The sequence below is a fragment of the Echinops telfairi genome, unplaced genomic scaffold, assembly GCF_000313985.2.
Source record: "Echinops telfairi isolate 266 unplaced genomic scaffold, ASM31398v2 ScPeMD7_7424;HRSCAF=8462, whole genome shotgun sequence".
In the NCBI taxonomy this organism is placed as follows: domain Eukaryota; kingdom Metazoa; phylum Chordata; class Mammalia; order Afrosoricida; family Tenrecidae; genus Echinops; species Echinops telfairi.
The window spans coordinates 1238154-1250184 of record NW_022111324.1 but is presented as its reverse complement, the minus strand read 5'-3'; positions in this window follow the sequence as shown (position 1 = coordinate 1250184).

Here is a 12031-nt window from a genome sequence, read left to right as displayed (position 1 = left end):
TTTTGAGAATGATGTACAAATGCGCTTTACACAATTGATGTATGTATGGATTGTGATAACAGTTGTATGAGCCCCTAATAAAATGTTTAAAAAAATAAAATAAAATAAAATTCAGAAGTATTGAGTAGTATTGCACACCTTGTAAATCCTCTGTTAGAATAGATTCTTTTTTTTCCCAAATACTTTTATTGGCAGCTCTTACATCTCTTCTCACAATCCATACATTCACCCAGTGTGTTGAGCACATTTGCACATAGGAGCACATTTGCACCATCATCATTTTCAAAGCATTCTCTTCCCTGTAATGTCATTCTTAAACAGAGGCTTGGTCATCTCCCTTAATGGCTTTCTGCACACTGCAGGCTTCCATTTGCCATTTCTTTAACCCTGCCCAGCTGTAAGTTCTTAAGAACACCTTGATTCCCACTTAGGTATTAGAAGCATATAAAAGACAGACCGGAGAGCTATATGTGAATACACACAAATGTGCATGTACATTAAATAATAAATCGTATAGAGATACATGGAAATACATAGAAAGAGGATGGCTATCAAGGAGATTTTCTAAAGTTTAAAGCACTGGGTAATTAAAGTTGATATTGCACAACCAGGTAGATTTCTGTTTTGAGTCACAGGAAAATATAAAGAGCATGAAGAATTCTTGGAGTTCATCAATTCCAGCCTCAACCGCCTGCATCCCTTCCCCATCACCTCCCACCCCACATACGCACATGTACAGAGAAAGAATGAGAGAGAGAAACAAAGCACTCCATTCTATAGAGGAAAAACTGAAGCTCCGAAAGCCTAAGGGACTGGCCTCAGGTCAATCTGGTAAATAAGCAGGAAGGACGAGGACCCAGGATCTTGGCTCCCAGTCTAGCTTAGAGCAATGATCTCAGAGGAAATGCTGTCACAGTATCCCGATTACTGGATTAATCCCTGAAATGGTTTGGTGGTGGACTCCTTTGTCATCGTGTTGAGTCCAGCTCACGGAGACTCCATGGGTGCAAAGTGGAGCCACTCCTGAGGGTGTTCAATGGAAGCAGTGTGCCAGGCCTTGTTTCCAAGGCAACTCTCGGTGGGTGGGCTTGAGCCATCAACCTTTGAGTTAGTAGTCCAGGGCTCGACCCCCAGGAAAAGAAGGAGCATAAGAGGACAACTCAGAGAACTTAAGGGAGGAAGATTGCTGTGGACCAACTGCATGAATATTGCTCCTGTCTCTCAAATCAATTCTTTAGCATTTTCATTTAATTTTTGGCATTGCTTTAAAAAGCAGTATCACTAAAAACAACCCACAGAGCAGTCAAATCTGAAACACACAATTATGTAATCATAATCATATTCCAAAATGTATGTTGGAGAATAATGAGGAATGTTGTTTTTTTCAAAGAAAAGGAGAAAAGTAAAGAAAGGCGAATACTCCACAAAACCTCTGTGAAATGATAAAAATAAAAAATATCAGTTAAAGTTCTAATTCTCCAACTGTCCATTTTATCAAATTATGTAATTTTGCATGCCTTGTCTATGAAAAGTAAGATGAGATTACTCTTCTCAAGATGGAACTATATTATCCTTAGACATATATTGCACAAAATGTGGGTTACCCAATAGGTCAGATGATACTCCTGATTAAACAACTTGCTGGTTAAATATAGAATTTAAACCAGCAACAGATCACCAGTGGTTTGCTATTGTTCAGCTCTTCACAAAGGAGCAATTATCTGTGAGCGAGGAATGAAGGAAAGCAAGGGCGCCTGCTTTGGGAACAATATAAAGGGCCTTTAATTTGCAGTTTTCAAAAGAAAAGAAGAATCGAATGAAAATAAAATTGGTATTCTGGGCTTGGGGACTTAAACAAGCTCAACATAAGAAAGAGAAATAGATTATGGAAATATGAAACTATCATCATAATTTTAGTTGCATATTTGGAAAAAAATAAAGAAAACTTTCTAAAATAGAACTTTCATTTGGCCTGCCAACTGAAAGTGGATATTTTCATTATGCTTTCAGTGGGGTTGACTTGTAAACAGTAGGTAGTGTTTTACTCCATGAGTTAAATCGCTTTTTCCTGTAGAGAATCTTCTAGAGAACATAGGGAATGAAAAAAATAAACAAACAACCATAGAATGGACAGAGAGATTCTGAAATGGTATTAGAGGCTGAGACCTCAGGGCCCCATCTCTGGTTTTCTTATAAGGGCCTGGCAAAGTGTTGGGTCCAAATTCATGGCTCTTTAAATCCTTTTCGACTCACCAAAAACAAATATGTTGAACAAACACCCAAAAGAGTGTGGCTCTAGGACGCAAAGTTATGAAAAATTCTTAGACATAACAACGCGTGTTAAGAGAACGAGTCACTGGGTTTGGGGGCCCAGGAACATAGTCTCACCAGACACTAAGGTCAATTGGTCTACCATCGCCCACAGAGACAAGGTTATACATCCTACGGATCTTAAAAGCTCTTGAGCCATCTAAGGTACAACTACTGTCTCCCTGTGGCCAGAGGAAAGCAGAGCGAATAAGATTGAAGATACATGGAAAAATTAGTCCACTGGACTAATAGGTCATTGGAATATCGGTCTTCATGACTCTGAGACTAGAAGAGCTAGATCATGCTAGCTGTCACTGTCAACTGTTCTAGAAGGAATCGCATAAGAAGGTCCTGGAGACTTTCAGAGGAAAATGTGGAACAAAACTCAAAATCATAAAATTAAAAAAAAAAACAGGTTTACTGGTCAGACAGAAACTAGTAGAATCTGCAAGATGATGGCCCATACTCACCAGTTACGGAAATGAACTCACCCTTCTGGCTCAGTTTTCAATCAAACAGTAGATGGGTCTTAAAGTAGAACAATAACCTAAGGAAGATAAGCACACACAATTTTTTTCTTTATTTTTTTTCACATGGTTTTTTTTTAATTGGGGGCTCATACAATTCTTATCACAATCCATACATACATCCATTGTATCAAGCACATATGTCCATTTGTTGCCCTCATCATTCTCAAAACATTTGCCTTCCACTTTAGCCCTTAATATCAGTTGCTCATTTTCCCCCTCCCTCCCCACTCCCCCCTCCCTCATGAACCCTTCATAATTCATAAATTATTATACTTTTGTCATAAGTTACACTGTCCGACATCTCCCCCCGCCCTCTTCTCTGCTTTCCCTGCCCAGGTAGGAGGCAATACTTAGATTCTTGTCATCAGTTCCCCCTTTCTACCCCACATTCCCTTCACCCTCCAGGCATTGGCCCTCTCACCACTGGTCCTGAAGGAGTCATCTGTCCTGGATTCCCTGTGTTTCCAGTTGCTATCTGTACCAATGTACATCCTCTGGTCTAGCCAGATTTGTAAGGTAGAATTGGGATCATGATAGTGGGGGGGAGAAAACATTTAAGAACTAGAGGAAAGTTATATGTTTCGTCATTGCTACCCTGCACCCTGATTGGCTTGTCTCCTCCCCACAACCCTTTAGCAAGGGGGTGTCCAGTTGCCTACCGATGGGCTTTGAGTCTCCACTCTGCACTCACACACCTTTACAATGATATTTTTTGTTCTTTGATGCTTGATACCTGATCCCTTCGACAGCTCGTGGTCACAGAGGCTGGTGTGTTTCTTCCATGTGGGCTTTGTTGCTTCTGAGCTAGTTAGCCTCTTTTATATCTTCAAGTCTTTTTTTTTTTCTTTTCCAAAGATATATTTTTTTTTCCTTTTAACATTTTATTAGGGGCTCATACAACTGTTATCCCAATCCATACACACATCATTTGTGTAAAGCGCATTTGTACATCGTTTCTCAAAACATTTTCTCTCCATTTAAACCCCCGACATTAGGTCCTCATTTTTCCCCTCCCTCCCTGCTCCCCCCTCCCGCATGAGCCCTTGATAGTTTATAAATGGGTATTTTGTCATATCTTGCCCTGTCCGACGTCTCCCTTCATCCACTTTTCGGTTGTCTGTCCCCCAGGGAGGAGGTCACACACAGTTCCATGTAATCGGTTCCCTCTTTCCTACCCATTCTCCCTTTACCCTCCCTGTTTTGCCACTCACACCACTGGTCCTATAGGGCTCATCCGTCCTGGATTCCCTGTATTTTCAGTTCCTATCTGTACCAGTGTATCTTCAAGCCTTTAAGACCCCAGAAGCTATATCTTTTGATAGCCGGGCACCTGACCAACCCAGAGACAGGGGAGCAACAAGCAATCCAAAATCAGTGGCAAGGAGAATGTGAGAGGCCTGGTAAGGATTCAGCAAGGGCAATGTAACCAAGAGAAATCACTGAAACCCAAATGAAGGCTGAACATGATAGTGGGACAAGAGGAAAGTAAAAGGAAATAGAGGAAAGAAGTAGGGGACAAAGAGTATTTATAGAGGCTTTAAGACTGGACTATACATATGTAAATATATTTATATAAGAGTGTGAGGAAACAGATTTACGTGCATATACTTATAGGTTTAGTATTAAGGCAGCAGATGGACATTGGGCCTCCACTCAAGCACTTACTCATTGCAAGAACACGTTATTCTATTAAATTGGCATTCCAGGATGCACACCTTCCCGACAAGATTGCTGAAGAAAAATGTGAACATAAGCAAATGTGGTGAAGAAAGCTGAGGTGCCCAGCTACAAAAGATATAACATCTGGGGTCTTAAAGGCTTGAAGACAAACAAGTGGCCATCTAGCTGAGACGCATCAAAGCCCACATGGAAGAAGCACACCAGCCTGTCTGAACTCGAGGTGTAAATGGGATCAGTTATCAGACATCAAAGAACTGAAAATTAAATCAGTGGGTACCCGCTTTATTGACACAATCACTGAAGACAAATGTGTGCATAAGCAAATGTGGTGAACAGAGCTAATGGTGCTCAGCTATCAAAAGATATAGCGTCTGGGGTCTTAAAGGCTTGAAGATAAACAGTGGCCATCTAGCTTAGAACCATCAAAGCCCACATGGAAGTAGCACACCAGCCTGTCTGACCACGAGGTGCAGAAAGGACCAGTTATCAGACATCAAAGAACTAAAAATCAGATCAGTGGGAGCCCACCTTCCTGATAGGATCACTGAAGACAAACATGTGCATAAGCAAATGTGTTGAATAATCAACAATTTAAGATCAAAAGGGTAAAGTTCAGAAAGGTTCAGAAAGAAGAATGGGAGGGAATGGGAAAAGTGATATTGTAGGAATTGCAATCAATAAAATAGAATGTATGAATTGTTGAATAGAAAACAGATTTGCTCTATAAACATTCACCTAATTCACAATAAAAAGTAATTTTACAAAAGTCCTTAGATACCCATTGGTTAACAATTATTTCAGTCGGAACCATTAAATATGCTGCTTCAGATTGTCCACCAATACTCCAAGGATTATAAATAATAAAATCTAGGCCCAGAAGAAGAGATTGCATTAGAGCTTCTAAGTACTTAGTTTGCAGAAGACTATGGGTGTCAGTGAAAGCCCAAAATCCATTTGTAGCGTTCTCATGCAGATTAAGTCTCCACTGAACTCACCCCCCACCACCACCCCACCCCCCACCCCGGCCATTGACGAGGCTGTCCTCAGACAGAATGCATTGGACAGTGAATCGCTGCAGATTCAGTTAGGTTAAATTTTAACATGCTGTCATTAGTTCTCCTTTTTGACTCATTTTACCTTTGTTCTAGTTTCTATTATCTTCTGTTTTCTTTTGGGTTGAAGTTGTTCCTGTGTTTTATTTTATTGTTGTTGGGTTTTTAATATAATTTTCTTTATATGAAATCCAGGATAGGTACTATAGATACAGTAACTAGATTACTAGTGCCTTAGAATTATGAGAAGGGAAGTTGGGGCGCAATGGGGAGCAAGTAATAAAGGGCACAAGAATGAAGAAAATGCTCTTAAATTGTGGTGAACTCTTCTTAATATATTTAAGCCACTGAATTACAAGGCACATGAATTACATGCCAATTAAACCATTAGAAAACATTGTCCACCAATAAAAATAAAATGCTATAAAGATCATTCTAGTATATGTTTAAGAGCACTGACAAGCAAAATGGGTTTTTTTAATCATTTTCTTGGGGGCTCGTACAGCTTTTATCACAATCCATCCATCCATCCATTGTGTCAAGCACATTCGTAAATTTGTTGCCCTCATCATTTTCTTTCTACTTGAACCCTTGGTATCAGCTCATGTTTTTCCCTTCCTTCCTCACCCTCCCTCCCTCATGAACCCTTGATAAATTATTATTGTTTCATGTCTTACACTGACCAATGTCTCCCTTCACCCACTTTTCTGTTGTCTGTCCCCCCTTTCTCCCCACTTTCCCCTTACCCTACTGTTATCGCTGCTCTCATTATTGTTCCTGAGAAGCAAAATATTTTTATCTTCTAAATGGCACCGTTCAACGATACTAGTGAATCACCATCCATCAGTCTCATTCTTTCCAATACTCCAATCATTGGATCCGTCATGAGAAGTAGTTTTTTCTGAGCAACTATGTTTTGGGTTTATAGTCACATACTCGTGATTATAAAATAACTTTCTAATGTGAGATGCATTGTGACAAAATCTTATAGGAAGAAAAGTAATATGGAACTTCATTTTGTAGTCAATTTAGTCCTTTCCAGATACCATATTAATATGCATATGTCCCTCCTTCAACCTAACATCTGATTCAAATGCTTTCAAATGAAAAGCATTTCGGGAATAATTGAGTAAGCAGCTTTAAAAAATTCATTCTTCCATAAGAGCAGCAATAACAATGAAGAAAAGCATACCAAAATCAACTTTTTGGAACTCTGGGAATTAACCAAAGGATTAAACAATCAAAGGTACACTTAAGAAAAACAACTGAAAACATGGTAAGAACACAAAGGTTTGATAAGCTTTGGAGAATTTCAATTTGTCCTGGTCTAACTCTCTTCTGCCCAATTCTGCAGGAGCCTTTGAAAGCAGTACATTAGGCTGGGTTGACTAGAGAAACAAATCCAGAGACACTCATATATGTATAAGAAAGAGCTTTATATCAAGGCGTAATTACATATCAGGAAAACATCCCAGCCCAGTCCAGGTCAAGTCAATAAGTCCGATACTCATCCATAAATCCCTCTTCAAAATCACAAAGCCACATGCAATGCTACAGAATTAAGGAGTATCACCAACCAGTGGATGCAAAGTCTTGGGGATCCAATGGCAGTAGACACATCTCCAGGGCTCATGCAGGTCTCCAAGTGGCATCAGGAAAATGAAGGCAGCGGGTGGGGAGATCCCAGAACCCTCCTTATGAGGAGGTCACACCACAAGCAGGCACCATCAGGCTGTGACCTGATTGACAAGCTAGACTCCACCCCTACACTTCAAGTTGACAGGAAATTATGTAATGCCCACAATCCGCATCCTCACAACCATGCTATCAGAGGGACCTGCTCTTGGAGAAGGACATCATGCTTCATAAAGTAGAAAGTGAGGGATGAAAGAAAAAGACCTTCAATGGAATGAGTTGACACAGTGCCTGCCAAAATGGGCTCAAGCATTGGAACAATTCTAGAAATGGTACGGGACCGGGCAATGTTTCCTCCTGTTGCATGCAGGACCACTATGTGTCAGAAATGACCTGATGGCACCTAACACCAAGAAGCAGCCACTGGAGGGGCCAAAGCAATGTTGTGCGCCCTCAAAAGCCTCGTTCCATGAAAATGGACACTTTTTACATGCATGGTAGCCCCCTGGAAAAGCTCCATTCTCGAGGTATCTCTACATTTAGACTGGCTCAGATATTGTTTAGTAAGAAACCCATCCCCACAACATCACTCAAAAACAATAATTGGCCATGGTTTCACATTGCAGGGGTCTATGAGAAAAATACCAGTTGGAACAGAGAAGAGGCTGGGCAAAAATCTTAAAAGGAAAAGTGAGGACATTTTAAGGGAATTTGAAAAGTTCCAATATATTCCTTGGGCTCTAAGAGGCTGAATGCTTATGTAAGCCTGTGCAGATGCTCAAGAAGGACCTGAATATGACTAAGCTCTCACCTATCGCTGACCCAGGGCCTCTATGCAAGTAAAAGGTTAAGACCGAGGAACAGGTGGAAAGTGCCAACCAAAACATTGAAAGTGTGCCCAACACACGCACAGAGTCTCTTAGCAAAGAGTGGGAGACTTTCGTCCAGAACATCTAGGAAAGTCTCCGTCCAAACACTAAGAAAATAACTAGTCGCCTTGCAGTCGATTCCAACTTACAGCAACGCTATAGCACAGAGAAGAACAGAGCACTCCAAGACTGAGCGTTATGAAAAGAGATAACCAGACCTTAGCTCGGGGAGATCCCTGATGAGTTTGGACAGCAACTGCTCAGTGAACAGCCAAGTGTTTAACCACTGGACCACCAGGGTTCTTCCGCCCAATCATTAGCTGGCCACTAAATTAACAAAGCAGACCAAGTACAGTCTGCATTCAAATATAGCAAGAAGCCCTGGGAAACTGCGGGGCGGTGCCCTTCTGTCCTGCGGGGTTGCAATGAATTAGTGGATTGATAGCAATTGTTCAGTTTGCTTGTTCATTTGTCTGCTTGTTTTCAGTTCGGAATATTGGGCTTTCACACTCCTTTTCCCTTCCCCACGACATATTGGGAAGCAACCAACTAATTATTCCCCGATAAAACCATCAAGTAGAACTCTCAAACTCTATGGGAGAAAGAGGGCAACTAGAGTTGCTGAGAGAATAAACCTTGACATTGAGAAATTACCCTGGATTAGCTGCCTGGGGTCACACTGATCTCATCAGTCCTTACGAGCAGGGAAGCTTTCCTGGCTGGATCAGGGGGTAACACAACGGCGGGCAGAGCAGCGAGTAGAAGACAGCAGCATGAGGAGGGCTTGTTCTGCGCACAGGGGAGGAAACTCTAGGAACCAAGAGTGACTCCCTGCTGACAGCCAGCAAGGGAACCAAGATCATGGAGCTACAATGCTACCCCAAGGAATGGCATTTTACCACCTACCCAAACAAGAAAGGCATTCTTCCCATGACCCTCCAGAAAAGTATGCAGTTCTGCCAACACCTTGACCTCAGACAGTGAGACTCATAGGGGACATCCGGCCTACCGAAACAGAAGGTGAAAAATTTGTATTGCTGACGTCACTGTGTTGGTGGTGCTTTGTCATAGTAGCAATAGAACACTAATACAGTCATTAAAAGTATAAATGGGTAAAAAAAAAAATGTAATATAAAATATGCATTCAGACCTTTAAGAATATTTATATCCTTTGACCAAAATCCATACTTGAGGAATAGCCATAAACATAGTAAGTCTCTTATTCTAAAACATACATTTATTACAGCATTTATTTATAGTAGCAAAATGCTGGAGGAAAAATATTAATATTCAACATTTAGGAAAAGCTATGTTAACAAATCCACCTAGAGAAATATATTTAGTCAATAAAAATTAGATCTATGATTATTAAGTAATAACATAGGATGTTTATATTACAGTTAATTATTTAAGAATCTGTTTTAAACTACATGGAAAAAATATATCTGAGGGAAAAACACACTCAAAAAATTAAAAGCAGCTGCATTAGAGAGGAAGTGATTTTAAGTATACATTTTATTCCTCTGCATTTCCAAGTTCCTCTTAATGAGCCTGGATGACTGTAACTCCTTGGGGCGGGGTGCAGAGTGGGGACGATGTTAGCATCTCTCAGAGGGCGGGGTGCAGAGTGGGAGTGTGGATGATGTTAGCGTCTCTCAGATGGTCAGGCAGGTGTGCTCTGACTCAACCCGAGCTACTTGGACCCAACTTAACCCGGGGTGAGTTAGGCAGCTCCCTCCAGAGCATAAATTTTAGGAAAGTCAAGAAAGTCTTCAGAGTATTTCATAAAATTAAGGTAATGGTGCTTCGTCTGACGAGGCCTGAAGAAATGGATTACCTTCTCCACACTGCACAATTAAAACTCAACGAAGGCAGATGTGTCCGTTTTGTTTCTCCGTTTCATAGCCCTCCGCTGGCACAGGGTAGATGTTACGTAGACCTTCGTTTATGGCTAAAGCACCACACTTGAGGGAGACATCAACAAGGGAATAGATTGAGCACATTGGCCCCAAAGGTAAGCTGTTCTTGGATATCAAACCCTATGGGAGATTATTAAAATGAAAAATAGGCTCGGGTGTATATTTGTAACCGATGATAAGATGATTTGCTTTATTTAGGTATTCTAAAGTAGAGAGAACAGGGTATAAAGAAATACAAACTGCATAAACTTTTGACGTACCCTTCTCTCTATGATTTTTCCCTTTTAATAAATTTATTTTGGAATAATTTTAGGTTTACAGAAAAGTTACAAAAATAGTTTGGAGAGTTCTCTATACGTCTCACCCACTCTCCACCATTGTTAGCATCTGATATTTGTTCAAATGAAGAAATGGGTAGTGGTCCATTGTCGCTGGGGTTGTTAACTGCATGGCAACCCACCCACAACAGAACGACCCAGTGGAGCGGCTGGTAGGCTGGAGCCATTAGTACGTAGCAGATGCTCTTGTTCTGTTTAAACGGCTGTCTCTTGAACCGTGTCCAGGTTCCACATGAGCACAATAGAGTGTTCCAAAATTCTCATTCTTTGCAATGTTATCCATAATGTGTTGTAATCCACGTAGTCAAGTGCTTTTCTATAATTCCTAAAACCCACTGTCATGGAGTTGATTCTGACTCACAGCCACCCTATAGGACAGGGTAGAACTGCACCATGGGGATTCCAAGTCTGGAACTCATGACTGGTGTTTTAGAACTGATGACCTTGCAATTAGCGGTCCAATGAGTAACCATTGAACCACGAGGACTCTTTTACCCATGAAACATATGTAAACATTTTTCTTGTAGTCTCTGCTTTAAGCTAAGATCCATCTGACCTCAGCAATGATATCCCTTTGATTGCTCCAGATCCTCTTCTGAAGTCAGCTTGAATTGCTGACACTGCTGCAAGTGTTGATTGATTTATCATCAGAAAAAATTGCTTACATGTGAGACTAATAATATTGTTCAATAATTCCTACATTCTGTTGAGTCACCTTTCTTTGGAATAGGTACAAAGATGGGTCTCTTAGTCAGTGGTCCAGTAGCTCTCTTTTAAATTTCTTGGCATAGATGAGTGAGAGCTTCCACAGCTTATTGAAACATTTTAATTGATATTCTTACAATTCCTGGAGCCTTCTTTTTCTGCTGACGTCTTCAAATGCAGCTTGGCTTTCTTCCTCCAATACATTGATTCTTGATATCTGCTGTATCTCTTTAAAATGGTTGAATGTTGACAACTCTTTCTGGTGCAGTGACTTTGGGAATCCCTTATATCTTCTTTTGAAGTTCCCTGCATCATTGAATATTTTCCCTTAAGAGTCCTACAATATTATAATGTATCCAAGTTTATCATAATTCAACTACATTTGCTCGAAATAAGGAAGGAGGTATACATATTTGCAATTCTCCGAGTAAAATTTCTTTTTCTCCCATTAATTTATCTATTTAATTATTTATTTATATCAATAAGGACTCATGTATATTGGGTTATAATTCAATGCTGCCTTATTTACTTTGTTGCTCAAATTGTTACAGCTTTAGTCATTGGGAGCTCCTTCTAGTTGTCTCCAGTGACTCTTTGAGATGCCTCATCCTTTTGTTTGTTTTTTGAGAACTGTCATACTTTCTAGTGCTTTAATGTTCATCATAAACATAAGTTCATCATGTGTTTTCTCTACCCCAGTCCTAAAATCAGCTATTTCTCAAAAGAGCCCTGGAGAATGGTATTTAGAAACCAATATCAGGGTACTGAGTCTACTTATTCTTTTTTTTTTTTAATCATCTTATTGGGGGCTCATACCACTCATCACAATCCATACATACATCCATTGTGTCAAGCACATTTGTACATTTGTTTCCATCATTACTCTCAAAACATTTGCTTTCTACTTGAGCCCTTAATATCAGCTCCTCATTTTTCCCCTCCCTCCTCGCTCCCCCTCCCTCATGAACCCTTGATAATTTATAAATTATTATT